The sequence below is a fragment of the Camelus ferus genome, chromosome 12 (genome assembly GCF_009834535.1).
Source record: "Camelus ferus isolate YT-003-E chromosome 12, BCGSAC_Cfer_1.0, whole genome shotgun sequence".
Lineage (NCBI taxonomy): Eukaryota > Metazoa > Chordata > Mammalia > Artiodactyla > Camelidae > Camelus > Camelus ferus.
Window position 1 is genome coordinate 24,619,195 of NC_045707.1, and position 23,476 is coordinate 24,642,670.

Genomic DNA, 23,476 nt, shown 5'->3' on the forward strand with positions numbered 1-23,476 from the left:
CTGGTGCATTTAACAGAAAGCTGGAGGCCATGTGTGTGCTGGGGTCGATGGTGGGGAGAGAAGAGGAATCAGAAGTTCTGAGCGAGGAGGCTATTTTCAAAGGACTCTCTCTGAACATGTTTCCTGTCTTGGATGAGTATTTCTACTGACTGGATAACAGTCAAAACAGGAACAGCCTTTTTTTTTTTTTTCTGAGTTCTGAATTTTGCTTTTTACATTTTTTTACTGAGTTATAGTCATTAGAAGGAACAGTCTTAAATGCTCCCTATACTCAAAACATGCTTACAGTAATTCTGTTCTATTAGTGAGCCACTGTCATCAGCAAAAAGAGGGCAGCCTGTTGAAATGGTAGAATGCTCGTATATTTTGTGTTTAGGGCCCCTCTGCCTCCATTATGTTTTCCCGTGGTGTATTGAAACCTCAGAGGAATTATTTTATGAAAGCAGATTTAACTAAAGCCTTTTTTCCTTTTATGCTTATCGAGGTTTAAAAAAGACTTCTTTTTACATTATAACTCTGAGGGATAATTAACTCCGGGAATAAATTTGGGTTGTTTTCTTCTATTATATGCCGATTTCAAACTCCATTATAACTCTAGAATTCAGAAAATAATGAGATCACAGTCAGTTATGCTAAGCGAATGTTAAGATTACAGTACTCTTTCCAGGAAAAGAATAGGAAAAAAAAATTATCCAAATGAGACAATCCATTAAAAGATTTCCATTCTGTTTGTGAGGCATTTGATTAGTGTCTTTTGACTAGTTCACTGCTTTTTCTCACCCAAATGTGTGTGTGTGTGTGTGTGTGTGTGTGTGTGTGTATGAGTTTTCTGCTCTGCACAATTTCTTGCACTTTTTATTCAGATGAAAAAACTTGGGTTTTCCCCATTAACTCAGTTTTCACTCCTTAGTCATAATGCAAAAAAAATCAGATCTCGCAAGGGAAATGTGCGAACACTGCATGGAACTTGGGAATAATGTTATAAACAGATTCCTTGCCAGGAACTCATTGTCATGTTTCAAATGCAGAACTAATAACCTGTTCCAGGAGCACACATGTTATTTATCAAGGTTTTCCCCTGAGACTATTCCTCTCTCTCTTTCTTGTGCCCAAATTGTTGAATTTTGGAGACTGGAATTAAAAAAAGAAAAACCAAAAAACCTCATATTACCACATTTTTGGAATCACTCTTGAGAATTTGTAACCTTGGCAAAGGTTAGTCACCTTCAGCCATTTTCTCGCCTGTGCTCGTGAACAAGTCTGTGCATTTGGGTTTTCTTTTCTCAGAGGTTTATGTGATAAACACAGCTGTCTCTATTACTTGGATAGTGATTTTTTTTTTAAGGATTTAATACTGTAGTAACAATAAGAAAACCAAACAAAATAAGTACAAAATATATTGTTCATACTCTTGCCAATTCTAGTTTTTATGGATCTTATGTTAAGTTACTTTCTTGACAGCATGATTTTTACATATCAAGCTTAGATATTTCTTTGTATTTCTTTATTTAACTTTTGAACTTTATATAACAATACTAAGTAAAAATATTGATTATACACATGGGAGCGTTTTAAACGTAGCATTCTTGGTGCCGTTAATGGTTATGTTTATATAATAAAGGTTATAATCATTTGTTTGTATAAAACTGAGTCTTATGATCGTATTGGCATTATATGAAAATAGTTGATAAAACAAATGACTATTGAATTTTTGTTCCTCCACCTTGTTTTGAAAAAGACAAACTACTTCAGGTGTGTGTGCAGAGCACAAAATGAAGTCATTATTAATAGATTAGTCATCTATGTTGCACCAGGTAATTTTAGCCCGTTTATTTAATTGTACTGAACATTTATTAGCTGCTAAGCACTTTGCTGTGTTGGGATGAAGGTATTTGAAAAGTTCTTAGTAAGGCCGTCATCTGCTTTTGATTGTCAGATGTTCTCTATCATCGTGAAATCCATAGTACAGTTTGTTCAGTGTATTCAAACTTTATGAGAAATTTTATATGAGGCAGAATTTTCTGATGGTTTCGTTTTGTTTCCTTTTATATTTTGAACTTAAAAGTTTTAATAGAAGACGGAAAAATACCCTGTGTCTTATTTTGGAAAGGCATTTGCTTTATTTGGGTAAATGAATTAGAGGAGACGTCCAGAGATTTCCGTTGTTACCTGATTGCTATAGCCATTACGTAAGCACACTTAGAAACGCAGCCTATTAAACTTTTAGGGAGCGCATTTTACAACTAGTTATTGCTTGTTGCCTAGATCTACACCATGGCATCCTTCAGACGGGAAATAGAATTCTCCTCACCCACTGACCACAGAAAGGCTTGGCCTGCTGTTCAATGGAGAGGAAATTGGACCTTGGATCCAGACAAACCAGAATTGGAATCCAAGACCCAATATTTACCGGCCATCTGACCTAACATAAGTAACCAAACTCTGAGCCTCTGGGCCCTCATATTTAAAATATATATCATAATATCTGTCTTTTATGGATTAGAGAATGAGTTTGTGGGTGTAAGTTGTTTGGTAAAATAACCTATGTAGAATATGAGAAACACCTTCTAAACTGTAGCTCTTCATTTCGCCAAAGGTTGTTGTAAGTTCTTCAGAGACAAAGATGGCGGCACTGACCCGCCATCCAGTTCCCCGTCACGCACGTAGGTGAGGACCCTTTGTGACTAAGGGCAGGCATTTGCAGGATGGCTGGCCAAGTAAGGCATGTGATGCGTGATTAGGCAACAAAATGAAATTATCTGCCTCTCAAGGGATTCAACACATGGCCTTGGCCTCTTTATTATTGTTTGGAACTGACTGAGTTATCTAGTCTCAGGCTGGGTGAAGATTAACTGACACTTTGACTGATGCATGAGAGTACTTTGCAGTGTGTTGCATTCATGATTAAATCACATGATACATACACTTGAAAAGGTGTTTATAGCAGTATCAGAGGAAGAGAATTAGGTTAGATTTGGCCATTCAGAGTGTGTATTTTCTTTGACCCAGGATGTAAGTTAAGCCAAGTTAATGTCACAGTGTAAAAAGTATGAGCTGATTGTGCATGTCAAAGCAAGTCAAGAGGAGACAAAGCTACTTTTCCCCTAATTTGAGAGGAAAAGAGAGGAGGGGAAAGCAGAGAGCCTCTTGAGATTTGTGTGCAAGTTTGCTTCCGGCCAAAGGTTAATGATCAGTTGTCTCCGTTCTCAACTCTGAGCCCTGAGAAGTGGCAAATGCGTGTTCTCTCTCTATTCAGGTAACTTTCAGATTATACAACTTGCACCCATGTTGAGATGTACTTTAGATTATAGACATGTTTTATTCCTTCGATATCAACTGATTTCATGTTCTAAGCTTAATGAAAGAACAGTAGAAAACTGTGTTGGTTGACAGAAAGATTTTGCTTTTGAGCGCTGCCAAGTTAAGGTTAATGAGGTCTTCTGTGCTTATATTAGAGAAATAGAATATTTTAATGTTTTTATAATACTAATTGTTGTCATTCTTAAGCCTCTTGGTTGAAAAATGTATTAATCACAGTTACCTAAATAGTACAGTATATACTTTGCCAAGTCTTCATTAGTAAGAAAATTTTAAACTTCGCTTAACACTGAAATTTGAAAGTAACACTGAATCTTTAATCAGTAAAAATTCAATTTTACTTGATATTATATAACACTATCACAAGGAATCCCATTTTTCTTATTCTGAATTATAATGGTTCATAACCATCTATGTGTACTTTGCTGAAAAACTGTAAAAAGTAAATTGGATTTTATTATGTGTCCAAAACATTTGTGACTATATTTTGGCAAAATATGAAGTTATTGTACAGTTATATTGCAAATGATGCTATCATATAATTTATATGTAATTAAGGACATTGCTTCTTAATTTTACAGTTTTCAAAGCTGATTTTTTTTTTAAAAAAAAGCTATCTATTCATATGCAGAGTAATCCTATTCTGTGCTGAGTTCCCAACATAAAGAGATGCGTTACTTAATCCGCTGGAGCCACAGATCAGATGAGTTTATATGGAGGTTTTCTGTTCTTTCTAAAGTGTCTGGACGTTGTTATCTTTATTCAGCAAGTATCTAAGGCCAAGGGAACTTGTTTTGGTTGTATTTAGACTCACGTGATAAAGACAAGTACACATCGAAGGCTAAATGTTACTGTGGTACTACTTATGCAGTTTTCCATTTATATTTCTCTTGAAATGAAATTAAATGTCAGACGATGATCGATGATTTTGCAATTGAAATCTGGGACTCTTAGAAACCTTGAAGAACATCACATTTGTTGTATGAAGAACTGGGTCCAGAGAAGGAAGATAGAAACAGCAGTTAGAAGTGCTAAGACTAGCATCAGTGTCTCTATTTACTGGGTAACAAATAGAATGAATGGTTTCTTAGTCAATGTTCATGCCGTTTTTGAAAAGGACATCAAATTTTATTCCTTAATGCACTTCCATTTGGAGGAATGGCTGAATCAGGACATCTCAGGTACAGTGGTGCAGTGAGTGGTACTTTCCAGATTCACCCTTAGCAGTGCTGAAATTTTTGTTATTTTTTTTAGTAATTTATACCATCTACTCCTTCTGTCTGTATATGGATTTGTTTAGGTGTGTTTCAATTCCCAAAGTTAGAGCAGAGTTTTGCCATTTCTCATTGTGATACACACTAATGACATGCTGACAGGTTCATAATTTGTGAATTAAATGTTCAGGTGGCTAGAGTTTCACTAATTAAGGACATTTAAAATATTTTACTCAGTCAACATATGCAGATAAATGTTAGGCATCTTTATTTAAAATTTGAAACAATCTGTGTGCAATCTAAAGAGAAGACAATTATTTGACTATGATATTATCAAAAAAACTAAGTTTGCGACCCTGACAATTAACAGTGTTTTTTTTTTAAATTGGGAATGTACAGATTTCTTACCATGCTTCAGCATACTCTTCAATTCATCTTTTATTATTAGATATTATATTAAAAACCTGGCTTGCACATACTGATATGTAGGTGCCATTATAATTCACTGTCCTGTTGATATTCACCTACTGCTCAGTGTTCTATTGAGAGTATGCAAATCAAATTACCACCAAAAAGTTTGTCTCTGTTCCTTTAGCTCATTATTGCATATACTCCATGAATTGCTGAAAAGCTGACCAGTCACCCATAAATATTAACACACACACACACATACACACACGCCAGCACACACACGTATACACACATACGCATGCGTGCATATAAACGCACAAGATCTATCTAAAAGGGAGGGAAACAGAGAGTATCAATGCTTTCAATTCTGTAAAGGGTGTAGGTGTTGGAAGATGTTGCTTCAAGTCTCAGCATCACAGTTAACTTGCTTTGCAAATCATGGGTAAATCGCATGACCTGTAAGAACCTCTGCTAAGTACCTTATCAGTGGGGCTCTCTTGTTCAGTATGAGAATCATGGGAATTCATATAAAACTTTACCTGGTAGACTATAAATGCTTACGGAGGACTTCCTAGGGCTGCCATTGCAAAATACTTCCAGCCAGGTGGCTTAAAACAACAGAAATTTAGGGGGAGGGTATAGCTTAGTGGTAGAGCGTGTGCTTAGCATTTACGAGGTCCTGGGTTCAATCCCCAGTGCCTCCATTAAAAATGAACAAACTAATTACCTACCCCCCCAAAAATAAAAAACAAACAAACAAAAACCCAGAAATTTATTCTCTCCGTTCTGGGGACTAGAAGTCTGAAATCAAAGTGTTGGCTAGGCTGTGCTTTCTTGGAAGCCTCTGGGAGAGGATCCTTCCTTTGCTCTTCTACCTCTGACAGACCCAGGTGTGGCTGCATAACTTCAGTTCACGCCTCTGTCTTCACGTGGCGTCCTCCCTGTGTTTCTGTGTCTTCACGTGGCCGTCTTCTTGTGACACCGGTCATATTGGATTAGGATTCATCATACTCCAGTATGACCTTATGTTAACTGATGACATCTGCACTGGCCCTATTTCCAAAGAAGGTCATCCTGTGAGATATGGGAGGTTAGGAATTAAATATATATATATTTTTGAGAGACACAGTTCAGCCCATAACAGTTTGCCTTCTGACCCTCCCAAAACTCATGTCCTATCAATGTAAAAAAAAATTATTTACAAACCAAAAATAGACTCATGGACATAGAAAACAATATGGCTACCAAAGGAGAACGGGCAAAAGAGGGATAAATTAGGCGTTTGAGACTAATAGAGACATACTACTATATATAAAATAGGTAAACCACAAGGACCTACTGTACAACTCAGGAAACAGCATTCAATTTCTTGTAATAATATGTAATGGAAAAGAATCTGAAAAAAATACACATGTGTGTATATGTATAACTGAATCACTTTGCTGTACACCTGAAATTAACATTGTGAATAAACTTCAATAAAAAATAAAATTAAAATTAAAAAAAGAAAAAATACATTCCCCGAATCCCAGTATCACCCAAAGTTTTAACCATTCCAGCATCAATTCTGAGTCCAAATTCTATCTAAATCAGTTGTGAGTGAGACATGGGGTATGATCCAGCCAGGGCAAAACTCCTCTCCGTCTGTGGGCGTGTGAAGCCTAGAAAACAGGTCTTCTTTTTCTGAGATACAACAGTTAGACAGATAAAGAATAGACATTCCCCTTTAGAAAGGGAGAAATTGAAAGGAAAAAAAGGGGTCACTGGTCAAAAATGGATTTGCAGCTTAGCAGGGCAAATTCCATTAGGTTTTAAGGTTTGAGAACAAATCTCTGTGGCTTGATGCTCTGTCCCCTGGGCCTGCTGGAGTGGCCCTGCCCCCTCGGCCCTGCCCCCCCGAACAGGGGAGGTGACTCCACCCTTTGGAACTGAATTGGTCCTTCCCTGAGGCCTCTGCACCTGTGAGTCCCCCTTCAGAATTATTCTTCCTTAATTTCATCCTATCTCTTTTCCTTTGAATCCATGTTGACAGTGTTTCTGGCGGTATAAAATTTTTAGAAACCTTATCCACCTCTTACACAATTCTTGGAGTCCAATCTTCAGACAAGAGGGTGCTCCACAGATCTTTTCTGGATTCCTGCGTCTCTGTACCTGGCTTCTGAGGAGTTGATTGACTAGATCCATGAGTCACACACCTAATCCCTTTAGTAAATGGTTGTCCTTGACTATTTCCAGAGCACGCTACCTGGATAGGCTGAGAATTTTCCAAAACATCAAGGTCTGGTTCCTTCTTGCTCAGCAATTTCTACTTTAATTATTTTCTCCCATTTTACTATACAAAGCCAGGAGAAACTGGGCTATGCCTTCCACACTTTGTTGGAAGTGACAGCCTCAGCTCAGTGTCCAATTTCCTCACTTACAAGTTCTACTTTCCACCCCAAAGAAGAACACAGTTCAGCCAAGTTCTCTGCCACAAGGATCATCTTCCCTTCGGTGGCCAATAACGTATTTCTCATTTCTGTCTGACACCCCAGCAAAGGCACCTTCACCATTCATATTTATAGCAATACTCTGGTCCAGATAATCCAAGCTTTTATAATCAAGCCCCTCAAAACTCTTCCAGCCTCTACCCAGTACCCAGTTCCAAAGCCACTTCCAAATTTTTAGGTGTTTTTCACAGTAACATTCCATTTCATGGTACCAACATTTCTCAGGGTTGTTCAGGGAAACAAAAAACAAGAGATTAATTTTAAGGATTTGGCTCACACAATTATGGGGGCTGGCAGGTCTGAAACTGTTGGGCAGGCTGGCAATTCGTGTAAGAGTTGATGTTACAGTCTTAAGTCCAAAGGTCACAGGGCTAGCCAGCAGGCTAGAAGCTCAGGCAGGATTTCTATGTTACAGTCTTGAGGTAGAATTCTTTCTCCATTGGAAAACCTCAATTTTTGCTTGCATGGCCTTCCACTGATTAGATGAGGCCCACCTACATTGTGGAGGGTAATTTTCTTTACTTGAAGTCAATTGATTGTAAGTGTTAAATACATCTACAAAATCACTTCATGGCAATATCTAGACTAGTGTTTGACCAAACAGCTGGGCACCAAAGCTTAGCCAAGTTGACATGTAAAATTAACCCTCACTGGTGGGAAGAATAGGAGAAAGAATATGGAGCAGTAATTGATTTTTCTTTAGTAAAGTGTTTCTTTCTTCCTGTGATTTTTTTTTTTTCAAATAAAAGAGAGGTGACTGGAAATTTTCAAGGGAAACTAGTATTTCCACTTTTTTAATCTTTTGCCTCCTCAGCCTTCCTTTCTTCTGTTATGACTTTTTCTCAGTGTGATACAGGCTGCTTAGAAGCTCTTAGAAACTTGAATCCACATATTGGAGACCTGAATCCACGTATAAAGCATTTTTATACTTTCCACCTAACCGGGAAGCTCTATAAAATAACTTAACACCACAATTATTCTTTGTAATACAGCTTTTTATTTTTTACAGTGTGCCTCTATATCTGTTTTGTTTTGAACTTGCCAAGCACACTGCAGCCTCAGGGCCTTTGCATGTGTTCTTGCCTCTACTAGGAACCCTTCCTCCAGACAGCCTTATGTTTTGTACTGACACCTTTCTGGTTATTTGTTTAAAAGTCACTTTCTCAGTGAGGCTTGCCCTGTGAGGTGTTCTCTGACCACCGGGTTTAAAATTGCACCATCCTCCTCCAGCTCTGGGTTTCGTTTTAACTCCATGGTGGTGATCATCATGGGGACTACTTTTCATTTCACTTATTGTTTCTACCTTCACCTCTTTTTCTACTAGAAGGTAAGCTCTGTGAGAGCAGAAATTTCAGTCTGTTTTATGTCTTGCTTATTCCCAGTGCCTAGAATAGTGCCTGACACATACAGTGTATATAATCTAGTTATTGACTCAGAAACTAAATCTTGTCTTGGTTACTTAGGTGCTAATGATTCACAGATGCAGATGGAGACCCATGCTTTTCTTTTCCCCTGTTGCTCCCCTCCTCTCCTTCCCTGTGGCCTGTAATTGCAGCCTTGCTGAATTTCCCCCTTTACCATTCTCATTCAGGGGTTTATATTATTACTATAATATGAATGTGTCCATACATAACATTTTACAAGGTTTTTATTAATTATCAGATGTCATATACTGGCATACTTAATTATCCCTTTTACCACATGCTTTATTTTTTTATTTGAGATGGCTCAAACATTTAGCCTGAGCTCATTTGATTTAACTCTGTATATTCCATTCTATGAATGTACATACTTGAATGATTCATTCTGCTATTGATATACATTTAAATTGTTTCTGATTTTAAACTCTTATTTCCTCACTACTGTAAACATCCATTTACGTGTCTTTTTATGCTCAGACGTGCACACCTAGGGGAGAAATACAGGAATAGCTTCAACAAGCAGTTTTCAAAGTGTGGGACAGTCCCTACTGCCTGTATCCCATTGGCACCAATGTAAAAAAAAAAAAAAAAAAAAAAAATTTATTCCAGGTGGTAATGGGCAGCAGTTTTATTGTTCTTCTCTTCAGGAGGGATTGTGGAGGGTGCGGAAGGCAGGTCGAGACCAGCACCTGGCTTCCATCAGTGAGCCAGACTCTTGTCTCCTGTCTTGCTGGGAGCCCTTTGCGTCCCCTCCATCATGCGGAATGTGAATTTCTGCTTCATTGACCTCTTCTGGTTCCAGATTCCAGCAGCCTCATTTTTTTCCCCACATTGATAATGGAGATATTTATTGCTGCTGTTATTGTTGCTACTATTAGTATCTCTTGGGTTAGTTTAATTTAGCTTTATCTTTTCGAGTTTTATTTTTCATTACCATTATATCCAAATGCAGATGTACGGAGCTATCTTGATCTGTTGGCTGACTTTTAACTGAAGTTGAACAGCAGAAAATCAAGACTAAAGTGGTTGGCAGTTCTGTATTGCCTGTTGCAGTAAGGTAGACCTGCTTCGTATTCGAATTGTGTAGGCTGCAAAAACGACATGATTATATAAAAATAAAAGAGCCCTACTTGTATTCTTACCTCGACGGGCAGCTGTGCCGTCCCTCCACCACGGTGGTTTTGCAAGAACGGTTTACAGTAGTCCAAGGACTTTAGTTCAGCTTGCAGTTTGGGGTCTAGTCAGCTATCTGAACCAAAGCTCTAATAAAGCTGTGGAATTCTGCACCACAAAGCATAAAAGAGTTGACTCTGACTTGGGATATTTTGTAAGCAGGAAGTTTCTATTTCTATTACCTCCATCATTAAATGACTTTAAAGGATCTTATAAAATTCAGGAAGTTTGAGCAGTGTAATTTTCACTATGTAGTCCTCCCATGTAAAGTGAAGCTAATGTGTTGGATAGGATTTTTAGGATTTTGTATCTGAGTGTAGAAGAATAACTACCAAAAATAATGAGTTCGTGCTGGAATAATTAACACTGAGCTTTTTTTCTGACAGTGATTGGTAAATAGATTCAATGGTTTCCTGAGGCTAGTTCTGGAATATACTTGTAAGACCATGTCATCAACATGGTATAAATACTGAAGGTGAGTCCCATGATATTGAACAAAATTAAACCTAACCCAGTATGGAGATACACTTTTACTTATAGACTTATAGACTAGACAAGATGTCAGTGAATATGGGTTGTTTTGGTTTTTTTTTTTTTTTTGGTTCACTGGTGATCTTTATTAGTATATTTAATTTTTTAGCAAAAAAAATTTACTGTTAACAGTTTAATGAACACATTTTCTTGTCTTCAATGTACACTAAAGTCATAGAAATAGTGAATTACTATCTCCTATAACCTAGGAAGACATCAGTAACAATGAAGAAAATATCACAATATCCATTTCTTACCCATAACACTGAACTTAATACTGGAAACACTTTATAAAGATGCAACTATGTGTTTCATTCAGAGTGTCAGTTCTCCCAAGTGACTTCAGTTTCTCCTGGGCTTTGCTGTGGTAGCTTCTGTAGCATCATTGGTTGTCTCACAGAGAGAGAGAGTCAGCTTTATCTGTTAGCTCTCGAAGTATGCCAGCATCTCTCTTACTGGGAACCTTTGCAGAATATTCTTGTTGGTACCATTTTTCTCATTTCCTTTCACTTGACAAAATCACCTCATCATTCAAGACTCAACTGAAATATATTTATGATCTCCTCAGGCTGGTTTAATTGTGCTTCCAAATACAAGAGCTGCTATCATTGACCAGTTTTTCTCAAGGAGAGTTGGATGAAAAAATTAAACTTTTGATGAGGAAATTAAATCTAATGCCGTAAGTCTTAGAATGGATTAAATTATCTCCTCTGCATTGAAATGAGCAATGTTTATGTAACGTCATTGAGAGAACTAAGAAAATGGTAACTCAAATCATTTTCTGTGTTCGATGGTTCAGATAACTCCAGTTGAGAAAGGCTGTCACATATTATTATAATTTCCCCCCTTCATTTGCTGTTATCTCTCAAAGAATTGAGAGCTGTGAAGCATGGACTGCATTTTGTTCCATCATGGTGCCCCTAATGCTAGCACACTGAAGCCTTCCTTTACGAGTTGTTGGACAGGTATTTGTGAAATGAGTGATAGAAAGAGAGAAGGTTCTTCTGAAGGCACTTTGATGGTGGAACTGTATAAAGTAACCAGGAATTCATATCACAGTGTCCAAGACGGGATCAGTGAGCCTAAGTCACATATAAACTAGTGTTAATATTTGAAGGGTCCAGTCGGGTGGCGAGAGTGGGTGTAATCTCTGGTTATAGGTCTGAGAGAGCCGTAGGACTGACCTGATCCTGAGCTGTCAGGTCATCTTACTCCTGAGTGAGCTAGTCTAGGTCAGCAGCGACAAAGATGTGAAAAGACCACATGTGTCATTATCCAGCGGGCTAGCTCGGGTTCCTTTCAGGGTGGTGATGACAAGGGTTCTGAGAACAGCAAGAGAAGAGAGGCTCAAATGCACAACTGGTCTTCAAGTAACTACGAGTTTCATACATATTTGCAATTGTGCCTTTAGCCACAGGGGTCACGGACTGTTTGTTTGTGTCCTCCCCCATTCATAGTTGAAGTCTTAACCCCCAAAGTAATGGTACTTGGAGATGGGGCCTTTGGGTCCTAATTATGAGGTTGTGGATCTTATCTGATGGAATTGCTTATAAGCAGAGACACCAAAGAGCTTGATCTCTCTGTACCCAAGAAAAGGCAGTGTAAGCTCACAGTGAGAAGACAGCTTTCAGCCAACCAAGAAAAAGACTTTCACTAGAACCCAAACATGTTGGAACCCTGATCTTGGATTTCCAGCCTCCGTAAGTGTGAGAAATTAATGTTCTGTTGTTTAAGGCACCCAATGGATGGTATTTTGTTATGGCAGCCTGCGTAACAACAAGTCACATATAAAGTAAATATAAAAAGGAACGATTTAAAGAAGTAGAGACTATTATAGGAGGAGAATAATTTGTGGCCAGTTTTGCAGTCTACCACAATTGAGACATAGTCTTTAAATAAATATGATGCATGTAGGTGTCATAAATTAATGAATGATGCATCCTTGGCTATAAAATATTTTTTTAAAGCTAATCCTTTAGAAAAAAGTGACCTGGAGTCAGATATCCTGATATTCTTCGGTGCTTACACATCATGCACGTACTTACTAAGTGCGCTTTGGGACTATTATGTGCTTTACTGGTTTTGCAGGTTAGCTCGTATGTCCCAGCGGATATATACAGGAGCCCAAATGACAACTCAGGCTAAAGACTCGTTAAATCCACCTTCACATAATCTGTTGAAAATTTAAAATTTCTATTATTTCATTGCCGATTGACCTTCAGGCAAGTTGTCAAGAAATTTATGAGGGTAGCGGCATGAATACGTGTTCCCAAATGTCTGTTGAGTAAAAATATGACTCATGGTTTTCTTGCTCCTGAAATGATTAAGCCTCAGACCTGAAGTTGACAGCGGAGTCGTTGTACAGATTGATGTCTTCAATGACTAATATGTGACAGAGCTTGCTTCTGATTTATTATGCTGCTAGGTACAAACAATTTGCCTCATTTTTTAGCATTTTTATTATGCTCTTTGACTAATTGGATGGAAACATTCATTTACTTTTATATTGAGGGCATATCCATTTTGAATAAATCAATCATTTTAAATTAAACTTTTATTTTTAAAAAAGCATAATTTTAATGTGTTTTTTTTTTTAGTAAGCTGATATGGTCTTGCTCTTTTCTTTTTTGATGTCATGTAGCTCCTATTTTGTTTGTTCATTTCTAACAGTAAACCTAATAGTTATATAAAATGTATTTAGTAACTACTAGATTTTTATTCTCATTTACTATTCAAGCACAGCAAATGTACTTGAAAAACAATCATAGACAATTAGGTCAGTCTTTAGTAACTGAGCTTGTAATTCCTGGAAAACAGAAAATTAAGAAGTCACCTTTCTCTGACTCCTAAGGATACTTTGAATAATGTTTTAAATTTATTTTTTAGAGAATTAAAGTATGACTCATTAAAAAAGGAAACAATGCAGTAAGTGGAAATGGAGGAAGGAAAGACAGTGTACAATTCCTTTCTGTAGTATTTTTATCTACTAAGTAGGTAAAAGAACATTATTATTTATTATGTAGCTTTTATATCACATATATTTTTGATAAATACAGATTTTAAGTAATATTTACATAAATTAGAATATTTCCTAAAGCTGAAGTGACTCTCCTATAGTATATAGTTGGGTCATTTTTTTTTTTTTTTGTCACTGTATACCTTTTCATTAAGAATTTAATCCACTTACATTTAAAGAAATTATCCATAGGCGAGGCCTTACTAATGCTATCTTGTTAATTGGTATTTTACTAATTTATATCTCTTTTATTCCTTTTTTTCTCTCTTGCTGCCTTCTTTTATGAACTGATGTTCTTTAATAGTATACCTTACTTAAATTCTCTTTATCTTCTGTGTCTCTTCTGTAGGTTTTTGCTTTGTGCTTACCATGGTCTGTTTTATACTGACAACAACTGAACTCTAGTTGCATGCAAAACCCTTTCCTCCCCCTGCCCCACATTTTATATTTTTGATGTCACAATTTACCTCTTTTTATAAACACACAATAGTAGTGTTTTTAATGTATCTGCCCTCCTGTCTGTCTCCGTGGCTACTGCTTTATGATGGCTTTTCTAGAAATTCTACTGCAGTAGAATTTAACTACTTTGTCGATATATCCTCTGTCTCACTTCAGCCATAGTCTCTGATCTACCTCTAGGATTATTTCTCAAAATGCAAACTAACTAAATCCTTTTCTTGTCCTAGAGGAGAACATAAGTTCCAGAACTTTAAGATGAATAGCTCATGTGCCCTTTTACCCTAATTTCTTTTCAACTACATCATGGTTTCATGCTGCCTCTCATTTGTAGGTTATAAGAACTAGTACTTCTTGGTCATCTGTTACCACCCTCAGTCTTACCACATCCCAGTCCTTCCCAGGAGTGGCTCCCGTTCATCTTTCAAGATTCAGCTCAGCCAAGTCAGTGTGTCTTCAACCCTTCCTGAGACTGTTTCTTGACTGTCACCATTTATTCCATATTTTCCTCCTCTTAACCTCGTAGAAATCTGAATTTATCCATCTAATGATGGTTATAAAACTATGCTGTAACCATCTACTTCAAAATTTACCCCCTAGGTTGAATTATTTCATAGGTCTGGGACAATGTGTTTTGTCTTAGTCGTCTTTATATTTCCAGTGTCTGGCCCCATCTTTGGCATAAAATGAGATACCCAGTAGATGTTAAGTGAGTCACTAAATGAACAAACGCCGGAAACAAGAATAACAATGTTCTACCTTGATTTAATCATCAGAGCAAAATTAGAATGAAGCGTGGTAAGGCTTACCTCTAGGAATAAGAACTCGGAATAGAAACTCATTTCCACTTTAATTATCATCTCAGAGAGAGGCAGGATCTGTAATTGAAGACCAGTACAGTTAATACTACATAAGCACTGGAGCTTACTCGTTTTTATCACTTTTACTATTTCTGTGTGTTTTCCACAGTGATCATTAGTAACCACCTTTCTTTCTTACTTTAAAGGCATTGAGGAAAGGCAGGTTTAGGGAGACTGTCCTACTTTGAGGTCCAGACTGTAAGAGCAGAATTTTTACAAAGGACAGAGAGGCAATGGACAAGACTGGAAACCAAGCTGAGTCCCTGGGACCCAGAGCCAAGGAAGAATGAAGCAGAGGGTAAGTGAGTTTGTCGTGAGAGCTTTCAGGAGCCGTGGAGCTGAGCGAGCGTTGCAGAGCACGGGGGACATTTTCCAATATAGTGTTTTCCACATAATAGTTAACCAGAGTTGAAAAACAATCCTGAATTTTATAGGAATTTAGTCATATCTTTCTTAGACTGAGATTGAATTGTCTTGCTTGCTGTAGTTTTTGGATTGAGGAGAAGGCAGGGAGCAGAGGCGGAGGTTCTTCAGCTTGCACTCCTAGAAGTGAATAAAACAAGAATTCCTTCACATTGGGCTCCTATATCTGCAAACCCTTTTTGTGTTTCCTCCTACCCCAGGGTGAGGTTACTCCTAACCTAGAATAATTCCCTCTTTATTTTTTTATACAGGGCATCAGTCTGTAATTATCTTGTTGATAACATTTTTTTCTAACCAAATTCTCTGTTGTGATAATCTCTGTGTTCACCAGGAGATGCGTACAAATTAGAGCAAGGTGTAAGCATGGTGAGGGGTGAAGAGGGGTGCAGAGTCGTTCTTACTTTGCAGCCCCTTTTAAGGTCAGGTGTGACTGAGCATAACATTGCAGATAGCGACTGAACTTACAGCCTTTCTTAGTCTCTTATATTTGGATGGGGAGTTCTCTGTTATTCGCTCCTTTGAGAAGGTCAGCTGTGGGAATAACTGGTCATTTCTTCTTCGGTCCTTGAGGAACATGGCTTAGTCAGGCTGAACTCCTCCCAGGATAGGGTGAGGTTGAAAGAACTAATTACTTCCATCACGTAGAGGAGCCAGTTAGAGCCTGTGACTCCGGGAATCCCTTAACACTGCTTTACTCCCCAAGGTCCTGGTGATAAATTTTATGTGTTTGACCCCAACCCAGTTGGGTGAAATTAATCCTAGAAATTCCAAAAAGTTTGACAGGAACTCAGCTGGCCTTTATAAAAGTGTTTTGTGAGACCAGAATTTTTTTTTTTTAGTTAGTTTTATTTAGTCCTTTGTGAATCCCGTACCCTATTTACTGGAATAAATTCTACCTTTTGAACTGAATTCATTGAATAGATCTAAACTTTATCATTCTCTCCAGATAATGATTCTAGCACCAATGTCTATTTCAGGATTGCATAAGTAGCAAATGACATATTTGGATTATTATATTATTTTTGAGGGCTATTTAATAGAATGCATATGAATTTCTCCCTTCTGAGGGCTAGAAGAAGTGAATTATTATTTTTTAAATGGTGTGAATTTTTGCATATCCTGGAATGAAGTTCTTCACTCAGCTGAGGCTACTGTGGAAGGCACGATAAAAAATGTAAATATGATTTATTCATGCTTTATGGTCTCAAGATACAGTCTCTGATGGGAGGGAGGCATGAATAATTTCAAAAACAAACTAGAGTATGATATAACCAAATAGCCTAATTTGAGAATTTAGAGAAGGGGGATTTTCCTTTCTCAGAAATAATTTCATAGCCAAGACATGAAAACACCCTAAATGTCCATTAACAGATGACTGGATAAAGAAGCTGTGGTACATTTATATAATGGAATACTATTCAGCCATAAAACCCGACAACATAATGCCATTTGCAGCGACATGGATGCTCCTGGAGAATGTCATTCTAAGTGAAGTAAGCCAGAAAGAGAAAGAAAAATACCATGTGAGATCACTCATATGTGGAATCTAAAAAAAATATATATATAAATATAAAACAGAAACAGACTACATAGACATAGAATACAAACTTGTGGTTGCCAAGGGGGCAGGGGGTGGGAAGGGACAGACTGGGACTTCAAAATGCAGAACAGATAAACAAGAGTATACTGTATAGCACAGGGAAATATATACAGGATCTTGTGGTAGCTCACAGGGGGAAAAAATGTGACAATGAATATATGTATGTTCATGTATAACTGAAAAATTGTGCTCTACACTGGAATTGGAAACAACATTGTAAAATGACTGTAACTCGTTAAAAAATAATTTTGTGATTTTATTTTAAAAGGTGTTGTTTATTTGTGTGGAAGGATGGGTGTGATTTCATCACATGACAGTGCGATAGGATTAGGTAAATGGAGAGAAGGGGGATTTCTTGGAGAAAAAGCTTTCTGCGCTAAAACAAGTCTAGGAGTTCTGCATTCTGTAACTAAAGCAAATGGAAATGCCCATTAACATAGGGAAGACGTCGAGAAATTGTGAAGTAAGTGCACCATTCAGTAAAGAATTTCTCAGGTCTACCAGATCATTTCCCTGCAATGCCTATAAGCACCCCGTGAGGCAGGTGTTTCCTGGTACAGTGGGATTTAAATCTGCCATTTAAAACAGACTGGTAAAAATGGGCGAGAAAAATTTGATGTAGTCTCATTTTGTAACGTCTCGGAGTCAAGGCTTTGGTGTTCCATTGAAATCTCTGAGTGACGGAGTAACCCGATGGAGTGATGGTGTGCTTTTGGTAGACTGATTCTGAAGAGAGGCTGGATGTGCAGAGAGGTGTGGGAGGCGAGGAAGAGAGACTGAGGATGAGACAGTTGTTTAGGGGACTGTGTGAGAGGAGCATGTGAACCGCAGTGGTCAAAAAGAGAGATGGAACAAAAGACATATTTAAGAGCTATTAAAGAGAAGATGACTTTAAAAAAGGGGGGGAGAGGAAGAACTCAATCTTTCAGCCTCGGGGCCGACTATCATTACAATTAACAGACTTGAGGGAATTTAACATTTCAGTGAGGCATCCTTTTGAAAATGTCCAGGAAGCAGGCAGAAAAGAATTGTAACTTAGGAAAAGGAATAGCACCAAGGGTGGAGAACTGGGATACACCAAGTATAAATGCAGTAGCTGGATTTATAAAGGTGGAAAATATTGTGGAGAGTTTGTAAAGAGAGAGGAGAGCCAACAATAAAACCTTTAGGAGAGCTCACGTAGGTTGGACCTGAAGGCAGAAACTAGCCGTGGCAGGAGCTACAGTGATACAGTGGCACAGAAGCCAAAGCCTCAGTTGAATATCGCTAATACCATGGAAAACTTGAATGAGACAAGGCCCAGTGGCTTTGGAAGCCAGGAAGTCAGCTCATCTTCAAGAGAACATTTATTCAGTGAAACTTGCAAGAGAAAGAGCTGAAGGAAGGAATGAGGAGTAGGTGGTGAGAAAGAAGAGGTTACGAGGGAAAGGTGGCCTCTTGTGAAGTTGCGAAGTGAAGATGAGAAAAATCCAGCGACAACACAAGACAAAAGGAAGATCTACAGAGGGTTATGCTTTCCCACTATTTTTAGGCTTGAGGAGATAAACACATTTTGTGGGCTAAAGAAAAGACTGATACATTGAAAGTAAAGTGTGAAAATGATTGGAGCCAGATCGCTGAGGCAGGCAAGAGAAACTTCATCATCATCAGTGATGACAAGTAAACGGACAGCCTGAGAAAACGAGAGATGCCTTTTTCTCTAGGACGGAACAGGAAGGAGTGGTGTGTTTGAGATGGCGGGGAAAGACAGGAGTCCCCCGTCCTGCTGTTCCCGCGTCTGGAGTGTTGTCATTCCCAGGAGCAGGGCAGAAGGGTTGACAGCCTGTGGCTTCCTACTCAGCCTCCTGTCCTGCTGTCCGCCGGGCTGGGAGGCAGGGGACGGGCAAACAAAAGGTCAGAGAAAGCATCGCACTGTCTTGTGCGGCACGGACTGTAAAGGCAGCCTAAGGGCCAGGGAGTGAGCTTGACATCCAGACGGCGGCAGAGTGAGAACAAAGCTGAGTGATCGCCTGGAACAGACCTGGCCCCAGGCAGCACGAGCGTCTCTGGTCGGGGAGGAGGGGTGGACGCTAGAATGTAAGGGGAAAGGGCGAGGTGGAAGCCAAATTAAACTAATAAAACTTCCCTGCCTGGTTGGCAGCCAGACCTGGAAGAGGGCAGCCAACAGGCCCTTGGGAGAGTGCTAGGGGTAGGGGGTGGACAGCAGTGTGCAAGGACGAAACCCAGGATTTCCTTCCTCCTACTTCGCTTTGGTGCAGGCGTGTCATCACTTCTCAGAGGACCGTGTCTGCTTGTTTGTGTGTTTTCAGGGGGATCTGCCGTCTTCAGTCATACAGTAAGGGCAGGGGAAAGGGAAGTTTTTCTTTTCTCTGCATTCGGGCTGAGGCTTCTCTCTGGTGACCTTCTCGAAGTGACACGCAGGATTGAACCAATTGATTTCTTTCCAGCAGCTCCTGCAGCTCTCACCCGGGTTCTGTTTAACGTCGGGTTGGTTTTTGTTCCAGTCAGCACCAACTTCATTATCCGTGTTCAGTGAATGTCACGTAACGAGAACTTCCGATTCTAAATGCAAGGGCTTGAAATTGCGAGCTCCACGGGGCTTTCCAAGGAGGCTTCCTTCCTTTGAGAGGATCTTCATGGTGAACCTTGGGGGTGTCATAAAACGTGAGGAAAATGATCGCTTTTGGCTCTGCCCTCCTGTTTCAGCTGGGTTTTATTGATCTTTTGTAAGAAATGACTGCAGTTAACATTCCCACTGTTGTCAGTGTCATAAACTTTATAGGTAAGTTTGACAGGAGGCATAGATACCTTTTACAATGTTTGTACACCGTCAGCTCATACGTTATTAATGATATCTTTAGTGACTATTTAAATTCTATTGAACATGATATTTTTATCAACCAATATATGATTGACATGATTTCCACCTTTTTTTTATTTAAGAGTATGAAATTTGGCAAATATCGGAGCTAAAACTATATAATGTATGAATTGAAAGTGAAAGACATCATTCTTTAAAACATTTTGAACATATAGTGTGTGAGGGGCTGTTTTCATTCTGTCTTTGAATAATATCTTCATTTGGTTTATTTGCAACATGGAACAAAATTGTCCCACTTCTAGGAGAACAGATTCTGTTAAAGGGCACAAAATATTTTTCAGCATTTTATCTTGATAAATGAAAAATTCTTCAGAACTAACCAGTTCCTCTGAGGATCTCACACAGTAACTTTTATGGAAAGTAAACTGTGATTTGGAAATTGAATAGAATTCTAAGCACACTTAAGGAACTAATGCTTGACTTCCAGGATCCTCTGTGTTTAATTAAGCACATGACCCTGTCTGCTTATGTAATACAGTTCCCTCAGATGACTCTTTCAAAAGACCTTTTCTCATTCAGCCCATAATTTTTAGAATCTTGGAAAACTTGTTCAAACAATGTCTATCTGTTAATTACTTATTTTTGAACAACAGTAGAATTTTCCCAGAGAAGTGAAGAAATTTGTATTTCACACGCTAAGAAAGTCTATAAAACAGAACGACACGTTCTAGTGCCATGGAATCAAAAATGAGCTGAGAGGGATTTCTGAGAACACAGCGCTGCTCTGTCTCTTCACAAATGAGGAAGCTAAGAGCCAGTGTGAATGTCACTTGCTCAAAGGGTCGCTAACACTTTAGTGGCATTTATTGTGATATATGTATTTACATTTTTCGCGGTGTTATGTCTCTGTACATGACGTAAAGCCAAGCCACAGGACCCTGGAGCTATTTTCATCACTGGGGCATTTCACGCTTCCAACGGTCACGACCCTTTTCTATCCAGGCTAGTCACACATTTTATAGTATTATCTTTAGCAAAACTAGTTTTTTGATTATGTGGTTTTAGTAAGCGCAAGTAGTCATACTCAGTTCTGTGTGAGGCTCTAAATATGTGGAATTATAGAAAACTTGAGTTTATTAGACCGGGGACTGCACCATTATTCTTTTCTCCACCTCCACTTACACTGTTTTTCAAAGTGAAAGAATTTCCTGGTGTCTGACTTAAGCCTATAAGAGATTTTAAGAAAAGGTCTTAAGGCCACACTGTTGGTTTGCTCTTTTCCTTGCTCTAGTGACCTTTTGATTTAGTTTTGCCCTGAAGGAGTGTCTTCCCTTGAAAATGTCTTACCAAGCTACGGACAGGGCAGTAATGTATCTTTCACCCCCTTAAGTCCTGTGACACGTGGATTGTCCCTTCTCCCTATTCATTTCTGCTTGTAAACAGATCAAACCTATGATGCCTTCATGGTCCCTCCTAGCACTTCTGAAACAGAGCTAATGACAAGCAACCCACGCTACCAGCATTTTTCTCCATACCTCTCGTCCCAGAACCCCAACTGCATTGTGTTTATTTTCTGCCTGCCGCAATACCATAGGCAAAGTTTTACCAAGCAGTTTGCCACTGCCTAACAGAAGCTGTCATTTTTCTAACCTTTTCTTACAGGGTCCTCACCACCAGCTGTCCATCTGTAAAGCCAGTGCCACATATGTTAGGATTTTGTTTTACATACCCACTCTCAGATTTTTTTTCTTTTTTTTTTTTTAAATGGAGGTACTGGGGCTTGAACCCAGGAACTCATGTGTGCTAAGCACACACTCTACCACTGAGCTGTTGTCCACCCTCAGATTTTGTTGTTTTATCAAACAATTCCAGTATCTTAGGGCTGACAACAACAAATATTTATTTCTCGTTTATGCCACTTGAAGGCTACGATCAAGTTATCAGTCTGGGTGGCTCTGATGGGCTTGGCGACCTTCAAGCATTTTCTTATTTTCAGGGATTCAGACTAAAGGGGCAGGTTCTCAGATTGGGAGGTAAAGACACAGATACAGAGTCAAACGTGCAAACGCATTGTAAGCACACTCTTGGACGTGGACTATATAGGTCATTGGCTTATATTCCATTTTCAAAGTCCAGAGTCAGTGGGTATGGAATATACTTTGCCTGCAGAGAAGCATGGCAAGTGTGGGTAGGAGACAAATAATTATGAACAAAAAATAAAATTACCAGTTTTCATTCACTCGTAAGTATATAGAGGAAGAAGCAACTGATGAGTCGATTGGGTTCCTAAGAGCTCCCCAGCCTCCCCCTCTGAAGTGTCATTCCTGACCTCTGATGACGTTGTCCTAAATTCAGTGGATGGTTAACTGTCTGTGGGCTTCAGCTTTTGTTTCTTCGTCTTATTTTGGCAAAATTACCAAATTAGCAACTCGCCGAGTGTCTCCTGAAGTCTTAGGGGGAAACACGCAGCTGGAATGGATGGGAGGCAGAAAACCCAGGCGAGTGGCCACCAGCAAAGCAAGTACTAGAACGGATGAGCCACAGTAGGGGAAGAGGGTGGGTGGAGATAGGCACAGTTCAAGCCGTCCATGACTCAGAAGTAACGCGAAGGTCGTAGGAAGTGTATAGCCCAACTCTATAAAAGCCTGGTTCAAGAGTGAAATGTTGTAGGTAGACATAAAACAGGATAATTGACATGGTTGAATTTCAGTTGCATCATCTGCAGAATGGCTAGAAACAGAATTACGAGGAAATTCATATTAAAGTGTCAACTGACGTGTAACGGTAAATGTTATTTATGTAGGTAATTGGTAATCAGCCGATGTGGTTTATAGCTACATTTAAGTGTGGGGGCCATCCCTGGGTATAATCTTTACAGCTTCTACAAGAGCCTCATTATCTCACTTAGGCATAACTAAAAGCAAGATGGCATAAAACAAACAAAAAAGGAACTTAAAAATAAAGGCAAGATCTCTAAATAAAATACAGCTTCCAATTTCACTATATTACCGTTCACATTTGAATCTGTTGTAGGCTAGTTAAAATTAAAATATATTTCATACCAGAAATAAAGACCAAAATTAGGATGAATATTTAAATGCATAATATTAACTTAAAGTATTTTATATATCAAGATATTGTAATAGTGTTACCCCACATTTGAGTAACCAAAGAAATATCCTCTTTCCTACCGTCCTCACCCTAGCACCACTGGCCTGTGTATTTTCTTTTTATGCATCACTTTTGTCACATATTTTGAATTTTACAGTCATAAAGTTTTTTCCATGAACACTATACAGTAAATATTTCTCACGTTATTATGTAATTTCATAACTGTTATTTAATGTAGTTTTGACAGTTTATCCAGCGGATGACTGTAATGCAGTCAGCCACTTCCCAGAGTCGGGCCTGTGGGCTGTCTTTAGTTTTCCCGCACAGTAGACATGGTTACGCAAGGGCGGTGAGGGACAGGGGTCATAGGATTATGAGCCCACAGCTGACAGAGTGATGTGTCATAGGTGGAACTACACTGCTCGTCCAGGATTCTGCAAGAGCGATGGTTCATAAGTAGCTTCAGCCCCTGGTGGGCAGAGGAGTGAGTGGACCAGGGGAACTTACTGCCGTGAAGGGCAAGGCCACGTCAGGCCGTGCCTCTGGCCAGGTTGAGTCAGTCCCCTTGCTGTGCTACGGTTTCTCAGTCCTGCCCCCAGCAGTGCTGTATTTCACAGAAACTTCTAGGGGAT

The 23,476-nt window shown here is 38.9% G+C and overlaps 1 protein-coding gene across 11 annotated transcripts in view; it reads left to right on the forward strand.

The window, feature by feature from the left end:
• Positions 1-23,476, forward strand: part of SLC16A7 (solute carrier family 16 member 7) — a 141,943-nt gene that overhangs the window by 48,633 nt on the left and 69,834 nt on the right. For 2 of the 11 annotated variants that reach the window (XM_032493256.1, XM_032493258.1), the window contains exon 3: positions 15,036-15,187. The exons of 6 other annotated variants lie outside the window; for them this stretch is intronic. The gene's annotated coding sequence lies outside the window, so the exon portion shown is untranslated. 3 more of the 11 variants (XM_014567249.2, XM_014567248.2, XM_032493259.1) reach the window with 3 other exon arrangements.